This window comes from Coffea eugenioides, chromosome 9 (assembly GCF_003713205.1).
Source record: "Coffea eugenioides isolate CCC68of chromosome 9, Ceug_1.0, whole genome shotgun sequence".
Lineage (NCBI taxonomy): Eukaryota > Viridiplantae > Streptophyta > Magnoliopsida > Gentianales > Rubiaceae > Coffea > Coffea eugenioides.
In genome coordinates this window covers 40340700-40359783 of record NC_040043.1, presented here as the reverse complement: position 1 = coordinate 40359783, position 19084 = coordinate 40340700, and the positions used below count along the sequence as shown (strand labels likewise).

The 19084-nt window shown below is 33.1% G+C and overlaps 1 pseudogene; it reads left to right on the top strand.

The window, feature by feature from the left end:
* Nucleotides 1-507: 507 nt before the first annotated feature.
* LOC113782574 lies at nt 508-7623 on the top strand (annotated as a pseudogene).
* The last annotated feature ends 11461 nt before the right edge of the window (nt 7624-19084 follow it).

Sequence of the window (19084 nt, the reverse complement as noted above, 5' to 3'; positions counted from 1 at the left end):
CTATTTTAGAGATCTGGACTCAAAAAGAATATACATTTTCATTATAGATTTGAGACTTCATTACCACATAAACATTGGTGTCATGTGTGTGCGCGCGTGTGTCTAATAAACATATGTCTGTATGCATGTGTGTGTGTATGCATACATATATATATATATATATATATATATATATATAAGACACACACACATGTATGTATGCATACATATATGCACATATGTCTGTATGCATGTGTGCGTGTGTGTATACATACATATATACATATATGTATATACATGTGTGTGTGTCTAATATATATATGTGTGTGTGTGCGCGCAAATACATACATATGATGCACACATATGCATGCATACATACATATGTGTGTGTTTCTTCAATTTTAAAAGAAAATAACAAATTTCCTAGATACATTTTTTGCAATGTATGATAGCAGTTAGTGATATTGCTATATGATAAAGAAATTTATTTCTCCATTTTTATTAGTATTTAGTATGCCTTGTATTTTAATGGGTTTGATTCTTGGGAAGAGGAGGGATGATAAGGGAAGAAATATCGTAAGTAGGAGGTTTTGGGTTTAAGATTTCTCACTTACAAAAAAAAAATGTTTCGATTTCTAGTTCAATCTTTAACATTGGACTTTATAATTTGACATGAATTTGGGGCCAATACATAATGGTTTTGACTTTTCATGTGCACTCAGTATAAACCATTATTGATATTGTGCAAGCGTCTTGATAATTTTTTAATATAACCAAATATTTTTTTTAAAAAAAGTACCCATGGCCACCTTTACTTTTAGTATCATACTTACCTTAGTTCACTAGTTATTTCTTAATCTATTATCCTTAGTCAGGGTAAAGAAATCAGCACTATGTCTTTTGACATCCAACACTGGTAGCAAGTTTAGAAACGAGAATAGGATCCTTATTATTACCCTTTCGATATCTTTTTTAATATGTTTTGTTTTATTTTATTTTTCTTTCAATTTTCTTCCTTACACTGTTATAATCAGAACATGTGGCTATGATAATGTTCTTTGGAATATCGAATTTTTTTATGCATACGTCCAATAATAATACCCTTATAACAAGGGTGAGTTGAAAGGAAACTAACTTTGTGTATATTGAAAAAAACTGGGGTGGTTTTGAATGGCTGTTCTTGGGAGCTTTTGTAAAAAAGTTAAATATATATATTTCTATTTACATTGCTGATTACAATGTTTTAAAGTTCCAAGAAGGTATACAAATAACATAGCACAAACAAATAAACAAGACTAAAATGTCATACTTTTTGATAGCTTTTAGGGTGTTTAAATCAAAGTTTTACAAATTTTTGTCTTCCCTTTAAGACATCTAAAAGTTTAGTATATCAAAAAAAAAAAAAGAAAGAAAAGAGAATGGACACTCCATTTTGACATGAATACTTTGATATTGAGTCACAAAAAATTTTTCTTGGTCACTCCAAGTAGAAATGTAATTTGGCTAGAAAGGCATATCCTTTTTGAGTATTATGGCGTGCCAAATGAGGGTTACACACGTCTTTGTATCATTGTTTCAGTTTAATTTTGTCAACTTCTCTAAACTTTATCTGCATTTTAAATTTCTTTTTAACGTTAAAGTTTTTCTTTTTAATAAAACAATCTCATTTCTTTCTTTTTTTTAAAAAAAGTTCATGTGCACCAAACGAGGGGTACACATGTCTTTGTATCATAGGTCTTAGCACGGATGCACGGATTAGAACGGTGGCACAAATAAACTTGAAAAAAAATATTGCGTAGGATGAATCAGGGAAGCCAAATAAGCCAACCAAGAAGAAACAAAGATTACGGGATTATTGCCATTGTTAATAGTTGTTATTAACGGAATTATCATTAAAAAAAAGATATCATCTTATCTTTGCATAAAAAAGATTATCATAAAAACTTTGCATGAAATTGAAGAAAACCATCAATCTTATCTCTTATCTGTGAAAGAATCTGAGGAAGATGCAAGGTCTTCTCTTCTTTATTATAGTTATAAGCACAGCATCAATGGCATTGCGGCCGTGCTTACCGAGGAAGAAGCCGAAAAACTCTCTGGTAAGCTTTCGGATTGAATCTTGATATTCTAACCCTTTTTTTTTCCTATGACGAAAAAACTAAGCATGAAATTGGAGTGAAATTTTGTAGGAAGGGACGAAGTGGTTTCTGTGTTCAAGAGCATGCAGCACACTTTGCATAATGACAAGGATAACTTGCTGGTGAAAGCTAAATTTGGCAGAGATGTGATTGTTTAAGGTTTCGAATTTAATGTTAGAAATATATACGTGGCATGGTTAATCTTTGTATTATCGGTGTAAAGATTTTCCATGAATAATGGTAATTAACTTAGTTTTTTGGTGTTTTCTCACCTACAATTTTGTTGATTGAATTTAGCATCTTGCTTTCATCAGGGGCCAGAATCGCAGAGCTTTGAGGATACAGGATTCGGTCCTATTCCAAAAGGATGGAAAGGGATCTGCCAAACTGGAGATCAGTTCAATACATCACATTGTAACAGGTAAATATATTTCTTTTTATTAAGTTTGCTAGAGCCTAAAAGCCTCAGATTTGGTTCCTGTTTTACTAAGGTTATTCTGGTAGACAAGTCGGGTTTGACGATCTCCACTATAGAGCAATCAATTCCAAGGATGGCGTCTCGAAAGTTTCATTTCAAATTAGTTTGCCTCTAACATGTAAAAAGTTAGAGTAGGATGTAAATAAATATGAATTGATATTCTATACACTAACAATGTATATATTCCCATCATTAGATGCATGACACATAATCCGAATTTGAATTTGAAACTCAAATTTTGCATATGTATCGTATATCCAATTGTGATAGTGTATATACCGTCAATGTATATAGGATTTACTCAATAAGTTTAGGTCGAATATAAACTAAATGAAGTGAAGCGTTAAAAAAATTTAAAATGACCATTTTACCTTTAACTGGATTAAAATGGACAAAGGAGGCCCGGATCGAGTGTATTACACCAATATACTCTTAATTTGTGACAATTTTATAAAAAAGTGCAGAAGAAAAATTTGTAGGGTAAGGTCAAAAGACTGAAGAGCGAAGAGTAATTGACCGCTGTAAGTGTACCATAAAAAATTGTCAAAATCATTGAGAAATGTTAACCCGTGTCCAATGTCATTGGCCTAACTCATACTTGCATTAGATTGATGACTTTCGTTTGATAATCAATGACTTCATATTTTGTGCTTTATCAAACTTAGGACTGTGTTGTAAACGGTGTGTACTGTCGTCCTTTGAATGGAGAAAAGGGACAAGAATTTCTACCACTTGTTCAAATTTTGTCTTTTGGATTTGAAGAATTTTCATCAGACGGAGGAATCCCATTCTTCTAGAGTTATGCTAAAAGAAAGGTTATCTTGGCATTTTCAGGATCATCAAGAAGGATATTGAAAGACCATCCATTGGGCCAACTAATTGTCCCAGAAAAATGTCTAATTCGAAAAGCAGCTTTTACATTTCTATCAAACAAAATATCTGCCTGATTGATGATACCTGCCATCAACGGACTGCCTAAGTCCATGCTCAGTTTCCCTTTTATTTATTTATAGGGCAAAATACACTTTACCCCTGTGAGTTAGGTATTCTTCACATAATCTCTCCATAGTTTCAAAAATTATATATAACCCCGTCATAATTTGGATTAAAGTATTAAAATGGCGGAAATGATAATTTGTAATGGAACCCCTGAAAATATCGAAATTAGCCTTAAACTAAAATGGGTGAAGTGACCAAAATATATAACATAATATGCATGACTGTAATGACCCTAGATATTGTCACTAGATATTTCTGAGCAGAAATGTATCTGCCATGCTTTCCTTTTCAGGTAGTTAGTTAGCATTTCAGATAGTTAGTTAGTCGGCTAGTTGTTAAAAGGCATGCATGCAGGCATGTTCATTCTGTTAGGAGATTGGTTAGTCGCAGAAGGATCTAGAGAGAGCATTCTGTATAAATAATCCTAAGGGGGACGTAAAGAGCATGCTATGATATACAACCAATTCAGTTTTCTTCCCTATTGCACTATCATTTCCTCTCTTCCCTCTCACACTTCTCCTTCTTCCCTACTTTCTCTCTGCTACACTCCCTTGCCTTCTCAGCTTATTCAGATCCTAACTAGTAGTACCATTACAATGACATTCTAACCCCGTGTGATTTTATATTTTATCATATAACCCCTTTATGATTTAGTATTTTACCATATAACCCCCTCATAATTTTTAAAATATATATATAACCCCCCATGGTTAATAAATAATTTTTAACTTTATATAGAGGTACTTTTGACATTTTAGTTACCTCCATTATGGAATGTAAATTTTGTCATTTTGACACTTTAATCCAAACTATAAGGGGGTTATGTATAGTTTTTGAAATCATAGGGGGTTATATGAAAAAGCGTTAAACCACAAAAGGGTAAAATGTATTTTGCCCTTATTTATATATCTCTTTGTTGTTCTCTGCATGTTTTTTTCTGTTGACACGATAATGTATACTCTACACCTACTCCGTTAATGGGAAATTCAAAGGAAATTGAATCACCACTGGATCGGGCATCACCCATTGATGAAATTACACTAGGGAAAAGAGATGGATCCAAAGGGGTTAATGGAAAATCTGGCGGGAACTGAACCATCAAAGGATTACACCTACTCCTACTCTACACTAGAGGAAAGGAGTGAATCCAAATGGGTCAATGAGAAATCTAGACAGAGCTGAATCACCACTAGATCGGACGGCACCCATTGGTGAAATTACACTAAGGGGAAGGAATGAATCCAAAAGAGTCAATGGAAAATTCGGAGGGAATTGAATCACTACAAGACTAGACAACACCTATTGGTGAAATTTTCGTGATTTCCTGGAGAAGAATGCAAGTAATTCCTTAACCTATATCCACTGAGAGTTTTAAATCTCTCCTGATGACCAACTAATCTAGTAGTAGTCGGTTTTGTTGTTCTCTACACGTGAAAATGCATTTTCACATCGTCTTTCTTTTTCTCTTTATATTTGTGGCCCAGATTACCATATTACTTGATATGCCAGCAAACAAGTACAAGTGATAGAATGATTTTAATGGCAAAAATCTAGTCTACTAGATTTAGTGGTCCAAATTTTATCATAACTTTGTTGTGGATTTAATATTTGAATTGGTGAGATAATGTGGCAAATTTTGAACCACTCAATTTACAGGTGAGACTATAGATTGGGTCTATCCAAGTCTATGCCTTTCAAAAAAAAAATACGAATTTGGAAAATGATAGGCATTAGCCCGTTGGCGGTCCAAAATTAATTTTTGACCAAAAATACTTGTGATCATAGAACATAGCCAAGCTTGTAAAATTGAACTCTCATCTCATGTTGATGCCTAGCTAATGTGATATACAAAAAAAGTCTTGAATATTGAGCCTAATCACGTGTTGCGCTTTCCAGCAAGAGGGATAGATAATTTTTCCCTTCCTCTCTTTTTTAAAGTTGGGTAAATGACTCGTAGTCCCCTTTTGCTTTTGTATGATAGTACATGACCCTATAAGGTTTTAAAATATTCACATAGTCTCTCTATAATTTGATATAAAATAGAAATTAGACGAAAAGTAGTATCAGCAATGTCGTTAACTGAAATGTAAGTATTGTCCTTTCTTAAGCACCAAATTGAATAAGGGTCTAACCATCTACTCTTCGTATATTTTTCACTTTACATTAAATTATGGGGTTATAACTAATATAGATATTCTAAAATTTTTTTTCTGGAAGAGTGTAAGTGAGAGGTCTTATGTTCGAGCTCTCTCACGTACGCTTAAAAAAATAAATATTTTAAACTTTTAGAAGGGTCATGTGGTGTTATGCAAAAGCTCAGGGGGATTATAGATAATTTGCTCTTCAAAGTTTTGAACTCCAAAGCGATTGAAATCCGCATGCGGTGACTAACAACACAAGTTCGGCTTGTTCTTGAGCATTAGCCAGGTTAAGAATCTTTTCTACTTGTATAGAACAGAGAATTCACAACATTATCACTGTCACTTTTGGATCTTCTTCGTTTCTTTCTTAAAAAATTTGAAAATTTGACTAGATTTCGTGTAATTCAATTCCCCTTTGGTGAAATTCTGAAGGCATTGATTAGTATGGTGATTGACTAGAAAATCTTATGAATTCTGGATTCTTGTATCACTCTTTTAAAATCACAGGAAAGTAATTGGCGCCCGACACTACATTAAAGGGTATGAAAATCATTTTGGCCCTCTGAACCGCACATTGGATTATCGCTCCCCTCGAGACAAAGAGGGACTTGGAACTCAACACATCATCAACAGTTGGAGGCCGTAGGGTACATAATGTTGCAGCACTCGGTGGATTTGCCCGTGGCACGGCCTCAGGCGCTGCACCCTTTGCGCGCATTGCAATGTACAAAATTTGCTGGCTACTTCCAGATCACCGGGTGGTGAAGTATAACTTACTTTCAGGAACTTCATTGTCTTGCCCTCATGTAGCTGGTGCAGCTGCTCTTTTGAGGGCCATTCATCCGACCTGGAGCAGTGCTGCCATCAGATCAGCTCTCATGACCACAGGTAGTAGTTTCGCTTTCAATGAAATCAGATCTTAATCTTTTTTTAAAATTTATAATCAATTTATCTTGCTCAGAATCAATTCTCCATCAACAAGCATGTCAGGCATGCTTCTTGTTTAACAGAACAAAATTATTAGAGGTATTTACCATCAACTTAATCATTCAAGAAATTAGGCGTAAAAACAAAGAATTAGTTAGCTAAGCACACTGGCAGACCTCCTACCAAATTAAGGATTCAACACTGGAACATTACGATGCTATCCAAGAGAATAAAGGGGTTGTCCAAAATGTTGATCAACCTGACACTTTTCATATCCATTAGCAGTTCAAAACTTCCAAACCTTTATGTTTTGTAAAAATGTTATGAATTCGACAACATTACATATGATTTGGGAAAAGAAAAATTCAATACATGTCTAATGTTTCAACATTCTGAACTTGCAGCTGGAGTATTGAACAACGTGGGTAAGCCAGTAACCGATGCATCTGGAAATGAAGCAAATCCCTTCCTATTCGGATCAGGTCACTTTAGGCCATCTAAGGCAGCAGATCCTGGACTTGTTTATGATGCTTCATATGAAAGACTATCTTCTACACCTATGCAGTATTGGATACAATCTCAAGAATTTAAAACTCAACTTCAGTTGCCCCAAGAATCCACCTCCACCACACAACCTCAATTACCCATCAGTTGCTGTTCCAAAACTCAATGGAACGGTGGTTATAAAGAGAACAGTGACATGTGTTGGCAGCAGTAGCAAAAGTGTCTACTTTTCTTCAGTGAAGCCTCCTGTTGGCATCTCGGTCCACATTTCTCCACCGATTTTGTATTTTAACAGGTATGGTGAGAAGAAAAGTTTCAGTATTTCAATAAAAGCAGAGGATACGGAGGATGCTGGTGAAATTTCACCACATATAAGTTCCAGTTTGGATGGTACACTTGGAATGATTCTAATAGCATCCACAATGTCCGAAGTCCCATAGCAGTAGCAGTAGCTTAGTTCTCCTCATTTTAGTTTTAGCTTTTTTTTACAAAACTATAGTGTCAGTTATATTCTTTTGAAATTGTTTAGAGGTAGAACTGCAATATATTTGCTTAGATTCAAACTCGCAATAAACATTGGAAAGTGGAAAAGCATTGAAAAGATGTGTATTATTTAGTGTAAAATGTCTTGGATGCTGTTTGGCAGTTTTGTTTTCTTAATTTTTTTTTTTTACATATTTACGTGGTGGATAAGAATAAAATTTGCACGGGTAAATTTGCAAACCATCTGAATGCAATACAAAATAAAGGGTAAATTGCACTAAGCTCCCTTCCAGTTCTTGTAAAAATCAAAAGCCTTCCTTCTTGATTTAATAATAACAGTAACCTCCCTTCTTGTTTGTTTGATAACATCAAAAACCTCCCCTAGCCTTAATTAAGGGACAGAAATTAATCAATTTTACCATAAATTCATTTCAGTGTCCCCAAAATGTCCTTATAATGCCATAAGTAGATATTTCAAAAAAAAAAAAAAAACAGAGAGAAAAGAGGGTGAAGCTAGTTTTTCTTTTCGTCAAAATTTATGGTTGAAAAAAAGTTGATGACACTTAATTATATGTATGCTATAAAAGTTAGCCCCCATCAACTATTTTCATTGTTAGATTAAGTGCTTATACTTTTAAAAGTATATTTAGAATACTTTTTTCTAACTAAGCTTTGCAACTTATTTGATGTCATAGTTCTATTATCTCATGTTCAAGTGTATATAAGTTGGGATTTCATAATATTAAAGAATTTGATAAATATACACTTGGAAACAGCATGTTTTTTATATAACTTTTATTGTTGGAATAAATGCACATGCCTACCTCTTTATTTTGATTGGTGAAAATAAAAAAACTAAAAAAAATTACAAGTATTAGGTCCTCAATTTTCATCAGTGAAATTCTCTTTTTTTTTTTACTTTTACTTCCTTTTGGGAGAGAATTAAAACTTTTTTCTTAACAATTTTCTTTTGTTTAATATGAAGAACATGAATAAGAAAGATAAGGGTAAAATTGTAGTGTCAAATCTATCATAGATGCAAGGTAGATAGAAATTGACGATAAGGAAAGTCTATGAAATTAAGAAGGGAGGTTCCTAACCGTTGTAGAAATTAGAGGGGGGTTAGCGTAATTTACTCTAAAATAAAACAAGTTTTTTAAACACGAATTTTGTGAAATTACTAGCATGAATTTAAATATTATCTGTTCAGAAAATATTCTTTTGAGCTTGCCAGTTTTCAGTATTGAATATTTAAATTTTTTAAAGATAGAATTGATGGTAAAATATCAAAACATAAAATAGGTTAAATAAACATAAGAAACAAATTGATGGTTTATTTAGTATATGTGACACGTATTAGTAGAACTCAAATTTGTAGAGTAGAGTTCTTATAATATTTTGTATATTTACGAGCAGGACTACAGAATTGAAGGGATAGCAGTCTCGCACAAAGTATACATGGGAGAGAAAGAATAATCAACAACTCACAATAATAGCATTAAAATCTCAAAAAAAAAAAAAAAGGAAAAAAGTCTCACAACGATAAGACCCAAGAGTAGTCTTCAAGGACTCTCAGAATTTTCTGCAGACTATGTTAAGAAGTCCCCTATTTACGACTAACTAGACTTATAAAATAAAAAACCATTATGATAAGAAATTGCTAAAAAATCACCAACTAGTAAATACAAAAGGGATAATTTTATAAATCACCCCTAATTGATGATCCAATTTAGCATTTATACTTAATGGATTTAGATTTTAACATATTCAGATCATTTGATAACCAAAAATTAAATATCTGAATTAATTAAGTGGCACTGAATTTCCTAGGCAAAACTTGCTCCCAAAATTAAGTTATAAGCTATTTACTTATCACTGAATGTGATATGCACTCAAATGTATTAGATTTAATATTTAACAATTCAATAATTTGATGGATTCAGACTTTAAATTTCAGATTTTGGACTTCAAATTTCAGATTTCAGTTTTATCAAACGCACCCTAAGAGACCACAGGAAAAGAAAAATTTTGGAATGAGATTATATTCTCTCTAAAATGAGTTTTTCAACACTATATTTTGAAATGGATTAACAAGTATTACAAAAACTTAAAATATTTTATTTTTTTTTCCAAAAAAGGAAGTTTAAAATTTGAGGTTGTCAAGTGGTACTATTAAAAACCTCGTGGGAGATTTTGTAAACTCGGTAGAAGCTTTAGTTTAGTGCCTAAAGTTAAGACCTAAAAATTCAAAGTTTTGGATTCAAATCTAATTAACTCCTCCCTAATTCTCAAATCCAACCCCTCTTCTACTATAAAAAAAAAAAAAATAGTGGAAACCTGACTGCAATAAATTAAACTCTTACAACTTAATTACTTGGTTTAGTTTGCCAACAAACCAAACATTTGAAGACTTTCTAAGAGGTAATGCACGCCATCGTTCGAAAAGGCAAAGGCATTGGTCAAGACTATTTTTGTGTCCATTCGGGAGGGTCTAAAGCTCCAACACGTGGAATGTAAATCTCACAAATTTTAATTTTTTTAAATATTTAAGAATATCTAAAAAACAGAAATACTATAAAAATTACAAGAAGTATATGGAGAATACTAATCATACAACAAAATTAGATAAAATTAAGAAAAAAACATAAATTTTGTTTAACATCAGCTTCACTTGCCAATTGCAATTCCTTTTAATTTAAGAAATATGTCGAACAATTAACACACAGTAATGGTGCTTTTTCTTTTTTTTTTTTTTTTTTTTTTTTTTTTGTGGCTAGGTAGGATAACCCTTCTTTTATCCTTTGCATGACTGAAGGCTCTTCCCTATCACCATTCAATTGATTTGAAGAGCAACTCTAATAACAAGGAATTAATATAGACCCAAAAAAATAGAATAAACATTTTTTAAGGGAAAATTAAACGCCTTTGGGTGCAATAGAATCACCCCCAAAAATACCTATTAAAACATTGAAGTACATCCAAACATATCAATTGTAAACCTTTGTTTTGAAAGTACAGATTTGTGAATTCGTTTGATCACCACCGTGCAGAATATTGGAAACAGTGCCAAAAAGAAATTTTAACTCTACAAAGTAAAATTAAAGAAAGGAGACAAATCTCAACCGTCGACCGTTTCAAATTTGTTGAAGCTACAATTATTGGTGTCCCATGCCCGAAAAAGTTCCATGCTCCAAATCCTCGTCAAAAAGATGCTACCCTTAATTTACTCGCAATTTTTACTTTGCACCTTCAACTTTAATTTCGGAGAAGTTGTACCCTAATTTTTAGAATCGTCCGATGACCATTTTATTAATCATGCTGAGAGAATTTCTTGAATTTTATGCACTTGTAGGCCACACAACATTAGCAAACAAGTCAAATTTCACTTTGCACCCTGAAATTATTATTTACTTTTTCACATTCCATCTCAAACTATACTTTTCGGACACGTTTCATCTCTAATCTTGCTTTAATAAATTATTAGAAACTTTTGAAAGGTGCAATAGGTATACATTGACAATTACTTAGGATGCATCTGATAAAACCGAAATCTGAAATTTAAACCTTGAAATCTGAAATTTGAAATCTAAATCCATTGTGTTATTAAATTGTTAAATACTGAAATTTAAGTGCATTCTGCATCAAGTGAGAAGTGAATAACTTATCACTTATTTTTTGGAGTAAGTCTTGCCTATAAAATTCAGATCCACTTAATTAATTAAGATGTTCTATTTTTTGTTATAAATACGTTTGAACATGTTAAGATCTAAATCCATTATATTTAAGTGCTAATTTGGATTATCAAACGAAACATTAATATATAGTACATCACATCGCTATCACATTTATTGTAAGTTTTGGTAATTTATGTAGTTATTAATTGTATACTACATATGACTGAAGGACAATTGCCTAACTTAGAAACAGGCAATGGGCCTAACTAAGTTAGCGCGTCTTATTAAAAGTGGAGTGAAATAACTGTGTTGACCAATATTTACTTTTCGTAAATAAAATCTTATTTCACTTATTGCTACTACTTCGATGGAGACTTTTATTTTTTTATAAAAAATTATTTTATTCAATAAATCTACACTAATGGCAAAAAATATATCAAATCAACCATGTCACAGATACATATTTGTAATTAATAAATACAATAATTTTTAAAAATCAATATAAATAAAGATAATATTGATGTTTCAACAGGTCTTCCATCCACATGAATCAATATAGTCTAATAGATCTGTGCATGTATTCTGATTGTCGAATCTAGTTAAAATCTTGTTCAATTCCAAAAAGAAGTTTAGATCTGACAATAATAAAAAGAAAAATTACAGATTTGAGAAACTAAATTTATAAAATCTCATATTTCAAAGACAATGACAAAAAAAAAACTCATACAAGGAAAAATTAAGAGAAAATAAAACTCTCACTAACACAATTTAGGAGAGAAAAAACTCTTACTAGGAGATTCTACAAGAGAAGAATCTCTAATTAGGGAATTCTACAAGAGAATTTATTTAAACAAGGGAAATTAAAAATTAGATAGAGAGCTCCACCCATGGGAAAACGCCGGATTTGTCTAGCCTCTCTCCTATGGAAGAGTTGGAGGAGATTTTGACCGGAGAAGTTCTGGAAAAGAGGAGACAATAGTTCTAGAGAGAGAGAGAGGAAATTTGTTTATTGTCTTTTGATAGACAGCATGTGAATACAGTAATATTTCAATAGATTTACTCAATTACAAGGAAAATAATATAAACGTTGCTTAAAAGTAGAATGACCAGGGCCAGCTTCAATTTAGGCCACTTGTTTTTCTGTTTTCATTTTGTTTTGATTAGTTGTTAAACTTGGGCAAGTATGAATAATTCACGAAAATGACATAAAATTATTCTTACTTTTTAATTTAACATTCTTTTTAGAACATTAGTAGGTTCTATTTTATCGCGAATAAATATTTTGTTTCTAGTAGCGTTAATGAATTTATGATGTAACAATTAAAATCTACTAAGTAAAGTCACTCCAAATGAACAAAAGATAATTCGTGTTCATTAAAAATAATAAATGAAGGGGGGGGGGGGAGGGAGAGAGAGAGAGACTATATCATTAACATTACAAGAAACAAAATATTTGTTCATGATAAAATGGAATATATTAGTTTTTCTAAAATTAATATTAACTAAAAAATACGAATGCCTTTTATATTGTTTCCATGAATTATTCATGCTTGTCCAAGTTCAACAACTAACAAAAAAGAACCTCTCTCTTCTAATAAATTTTATCTTTTTTTTAACAAATTCAAATTATTTTATCATTAACATTACAAGAAACAAAATATTTCTTCATGATAAAATGGAATATATTAGTTTTTCTAAAATTAGTATTAACTGAAAAATATGAATGCTTTTTATATTGTTTCCATGAATTATTCATGCTTGTCCAAGTTCAACAAGTAACAAAAAATAACCTCTCTCTTCTAATAAATTTTATCTTTTTTTTGACAAATTCAAATTATTTTATTGTTATGGTTTCTCTCTCTTTCTATCTCTTTAACAAATTTTATCTTTTTTAATGAACATGAATTGTCTTTTATTTATATGGAGTGACTTTACATAGTGAATTTTGTGTATTTATCAATTTGGGTCCATCTGAGTGGTATCAGAGTTACGATAGATTGAAACATAGCAAATCCTAACCCCAATATTGTTTGTTCTGTCCAAAAACTCAAAACAAAGGCGGAGTTTAATTTTTGACAGAAACAAATGATAATTCATCTCAAGACATGTAAATTACATTGATTTGTTGAATTTGCACTTGCTCAGGATGCTAGTGAGGATGATAAGGTAAAAGATAGTTTGGCTTTATCACAAATTCATTCGGCAATTGACATATCAGTTTTTGAAAAAATTGCTACGACTAATATGGCAAAGGAGATTTGGGATATATTGGAGAAAACATACGACAGAGTCCAACAAAATAATTTGATGACGTTGAAGAGGAAATTTGAACTTGTAAATAATTTGATGACGTTGAAGAGGAAATTTGAACTTGTGGTAATGGAGAAGTCGGAATCTATTGAATTATATTTTCTCATTTGTCAGCTATTAAAAACGAGATGAAACTCATTCAGTATAATCTTCTTGACAGAATATTTATTGAGAAAGTTTTCAATACCCTATCCATGAAATTTGATCATGTAATAACTGTAATCCAGGAATTGAAAGATTTGGAGGATTTGAATATTAAAGATTTGCATGGGTCATTAAATCTGCATGAATAAAGAATTAATGAAAAATTAAAAAATACCACAGAGAAGGATACAGTAGAGAAGGCATTGCAGACGCAGTTAAATTTGAAATGCAATAATGATGTCAGGGAGTAAGGTGATTCTAGTCAAAGGAGTAGAAGTGGTTACAATAACAGAAGTGGTCGTGACAATAATAATAGAGGCGGAGAAGGTACATCAAATTCTCGACGTGGTAAGGGTAATAATTTTGATTTTAGAGGTGGTTCTGGTAGAGGTAGAGATGGTAATTTTGGCAGAAGAAATAATTTTAATTAGAATAATTTTCAGAATAATTTTGGACAGAGAGTTTAATGTTATAATTGTGAAAATTTGAGTCATAGACAATTTGAATGTAGATTTGGAGAAAATATAGGCAAAATTTTCAGGCTAATGTTACTGACAATCAGGTGTAGGATAATAATAAAAAATCTAAGACTCTATTATTAGACTGTGTTTGTAATGCTGTTGATGTGGTTGATAAAATAAATGATACTTGGATACGGGTTGTAATAACCATATGTTTGGCAAAAAAAGAATTATTTGTTGAGCTTTATGAATCTATCCGTGATGAAATTAAATTTGAAAAAACATTATTTTATCAGTGTTTGGCAAGGAAAAAATTTCTATTAGCCTGAAAAATGGGTCTACTGATTTTATTTCTGATGTTTTCTATGTTCTTGGATTGCTTCATAATTTGTTGAGTATGAGCCAGTTGTTTGAGAAAAAATATGATATTCGTATCAGGAATGGTACTTGTACTATTTTTGATAAAAAATAATAGAATGATTGCCAGTGTACTAATGACTTCAAATCGTTTATTTTCACTGAATTTGAGTAGTGCCAATTTTTTCTATTTAAGTACAATGATAGATGATAGTAATTGGTTGTGGCATATGCAATTTGATCATTTGAATTTTGACAATTTAAAATTTTTGGACAATAGAAAAATGGTTGGTGGATTGCCTAGTATTAAAAATTCTGGTAGAGTCTGTGATATGTATATTTTGGGAAAACAACATAGGGATACTTTTCAGACTGGCAAATCATGGAGGGTCAGAAGACTATTAAAAATTATTCATTCAGATTTGTGCACTGTGGAGGTTTTTTGTAATGGTGGTTGCAGGTATTTTATTACCTTTATTAATGATTTTAGTGGAAAAGTTTGAGTGTATTTTTTGAAACAGAAAATTGATACCTGTGACACTTTTAAATTCTTGTTGAGAGGTAAAGTGGCTGTCAGATTAAAATTTTGAGAACAGATAGGGGTCAGAAATATTTGATTTGTGATCACTTTCTTGAGAAAAATGAAATACAACATCAGTTGACTACCAAATACACTCCATAACTAAATGGAGTGGAGAGAAAGAATAGGACAGTTAGAGATATGATAAGATGTATGTTAAAGTTGAAAAATATGCTAAAATCTTTTTGGGCAGAGGCAGTTTCGTGTGCAATGTATTTGTTGAATAGGTGTCCTATCAGAAGTGTTCTCAAAAAAAAATTCTGAAGAAGTTTGGAGTGATAGAAGACCATTTATTGGCCATCTCAGAGTTTTTGGGTGCATTGCCTATTCTCATGTTCCTGATCAATTAAAAAAAAATTGATAATAAGGGGGAGAAGTGTGTATTTATTGGTTAAAGTGAAGTTTTTGGGGTTTATAAGTTATATAATCTTGTGACAAAAAAAGTGATAGTAAGTAGAGATGTGACTTTTAACAAGAAAGATATTTGAGATTGGTCTACTGAAAATCTTGAAACAGCAGAAGTGACTCTCAATTATGAGCAAGAAGAAGATAATTATGATATTCAGCCATCACCAGTTGCTCAGGATCTACAGACTGAGTTAATTGGACATCCACAACGTCAGCAACAGATGCCAACTCGTCTGCAGGATTATATTATTACACCAGATGATATTCCTTCTGATGAAAATATTGTTAATTTTGATTTGTTTGCAAATTGTGATCTAGTTATGTATGAGGTGGCAAACCATGATGATCGTTGGATGAAAGCAATAGAGGAAGAAATTCATGCAATAGAGAAAAATGGCACCTGGGAGCTTATTTCTCTTCCAACTGGTAAAAAAGCTATTGGAGTGAAGTGAGTATATAAGACAAAATTTAAACCTAGTGGAGAAGTTAATAGATAGAAGATGAGATTAGTGGTGAAGGGATACAAGTAGAAACCTGGGATTGACTATTTTGAAGTGTTTGCACCAATTGCTTGGCTTGACACAATCCGTATGATAATTTCTCTTACTGTTCAAAATAACTGGAGAATTTATCAAATGGATGTCAAGTCAACTTTTCTGAATGGAGTTCTTAATGAAGAAGTGTATGTGGAGCAGCCAACAGGATTTGTCAGAATAGGTCAAAAAAATAAGGTGTATAGATTGAAAAGAGCCTTATATAGATTGAAACAACCTCCAAGAGCGTGGTATACAAGAATTGATTCCTATTTTTTGCCTTGTGATTTTCAGAGGGGGAATTTCGCCAATTCGGTCCCTAAACATTTTCACTTAAATCAATTTCGTCCTTAATAAAATATTTTAACCAATTTAGTCCCTTAACTAGTTTTTTACTTTCAATGTAGGACTTTTACTCAATTTGCGTGGACCAATAGGGGTATAATTGTCACACTGGTTTAATCTTTTACAATTTACCGGCGAAACAGATTAGAGATCATTACGAGGAAGAGATCATTAGCTGACAAAACAGAGAAGAGAGCCTGATGTCAGCTAGTGCCTGCACCCTCACTTTTTTCCGGTTCCTTGGTCTTACGAGGAAGAGATGGCACAAGTCGTCGGAGTAAATGGGATCAGTGGGTTCAAAAGAACAGTTTGAACAAGTAGGTGAATTGAGCCAGTTGCATAGAGGAGAAGTGCAGGGAAGCGGGTGGTAGCGGTACATACAAGAAGAGGGGTTGCTGCAGGTGCATTCCTCCTAATTGAAAGAGGCAGTGAGGTCAACGAGTAGTTTTGTGGGCTGCTGGTAAGGGGTTCTCAAGTAAAGTGACAAAAAGTGAAGCTGAGTGGAAGGATCCTGGAGAATGGGAGCTAAAATAGCTGAAGAAGAAAGGTGAATGCACAGAAATGGAACGAAGAAGAACTGGAGCTTGAACTTAAAGAAGTGGCATTGCTTCTCTTGGGGATTGAATTCCATGGTATGGCGTGGAATGGGGCAGAGACAAATTTGCAGTGTAGGTGGAAAGAAAGAAGTATTAGCCAAATCTTTGGAGCCCGATGAACATGTAAGGAATTAAAAAAAAAAGCTCCTACCAGCAGGGTTTTGGCTAATTGTTCATGACATCCGTCCTGAGTCTTCAAGCATCATCCCTTTGAGACTCTTAGCTAACCAGATTGCTGTCTCCCTTGGAAAAGCCTTATATTTTCCGAAAGGTTTTAGAACAACAACAAGCTCTTCTAGTCTATTATGCTGAAGCAAATCTGCAGACAATTCTAGGAGCCCTTCTAGTGCCTTTGCCCTCCGCCGGAAAGATTTGACATCCAAAGTTTCCTTTGCTGGTGTTGTTGGGGCTTCCTCCTCTGCTACAGGAGAATTCATTATTGCTGGTTCTGAAGAATCTAACTTTGGAGCTGGAGTGAAGTGATTGGTCGGAGCTTTCACGTCCACTTCTTTAGTGTTTGCATTATCTGAGAGGTTTGATTTTAAACTCAGAGCCTCAGAGCAACTAGGAGATTTTGGTGCAGTGGCTAGGTTTTTAATATCAACATCATCTATCACCACATTTATTAGCTTCCCCACATCTAAGTTTCTATCCAGTGTATCAATCACTAGTTGATCACTTCCAACTCGGAAGCTGCTATGCCGAATGGCGTGAATCACATCATCAAAAGTTGGTGGAAGATGATTACCAGTTGTTTTTTCGATAATGACATTTTGCTGAGCCGTTCCCATATCTGACAGCAAATTTTTTTGGCTGGATGGCACAGGATAGATACCAAGAGTAGTGCTCTCAGGTACCGAAAGTTGAAGTTCCTCAGATAAAACATCAATTCTTCATCAGTGGGATCAAATTTACATCCAACAGGGACTTCAATACGGGCTCTTTTTCCTCCACTATCGTCATTTCCACGGGCTGAAGCTGCTGATGGTTTCTCCATTTTTAGCAAGCCACGCAGTCGGCCGAATTGCAAGTAATGGCCGATAGGGCTTTTCTTTCCTTTCCCTTTCCAAGCCTCTCGAAGAACAGAAAGGTAGTAACTGTAGAATAGTAACCCAAGCAGTTGCAGGCACTGGTTGGCTCAGGAACCTTTAAATCCTTCTTCTCCAATCAGGCCGTAGGAGATACTTTAGTGTGTCAGGAATCAAGACCACCTGCATGTTGTAATCTTTCACGTTGATGATTTCAATGGACTTGAGAGCTTAAAACTTTACTAGCTTCTTTTCCTCATCTAGCTCCTCAATTATCTCCTTTGCAGATCTCTGTTTTTCATTTTTTTCTTTACATTTTTTTTCTCCAATATCTATGAGCCCCTCATGGGATCTTGTGTCTCCACTAAGGAAGCATCAGCTCCAGCCTCGATGTAACGATGAGCACGATAAATTGCATCCGAGAGACCGTGTGCTTCTGATGTAGCACGTGCATCTCCAAGAAGAACCAGTGCTCTTTGCAAATAGAATTGAGAAATTGTGATGAGTCCTAATGTCTTCAAATCCAGATGCCGTCCCTTTTTTGTAATCATTTCTAATCTGTTTCGCCGGTAAATTGTAAAAGATTAAACCAGTATGACAATTATACCCCCGTTGGTCCACGCAAATTGAGTAAAAGTCCTACATTGGAAATAAAAAACTAGTTGAAGGACTAAATTGGTTAAAATATTTTATTAAGGACGAAATTGATTTAAGTGAAAATGTTTAGGGACCAAATTGGCGAAATTCCCTTTCAGAGGTGGTGATATTCTTATTGTGTGCTTGTACATAGATGATTTAATTTTTACAGAAAATAATTCAAAGATGATTGTTGAATTCAGGGAGGCCATGATTAAATAGTTTGAGATGATAGATATGGGACTCATGTCATATTTCTTGGAAATTGAAGTCTTTCAGTCTGGCAGTAAGATTTTTATATCTCAAAAGAAATATGCAAGTGACATTTTAAAAAAGTTCAAGATGGATACAGCCAAACCGATT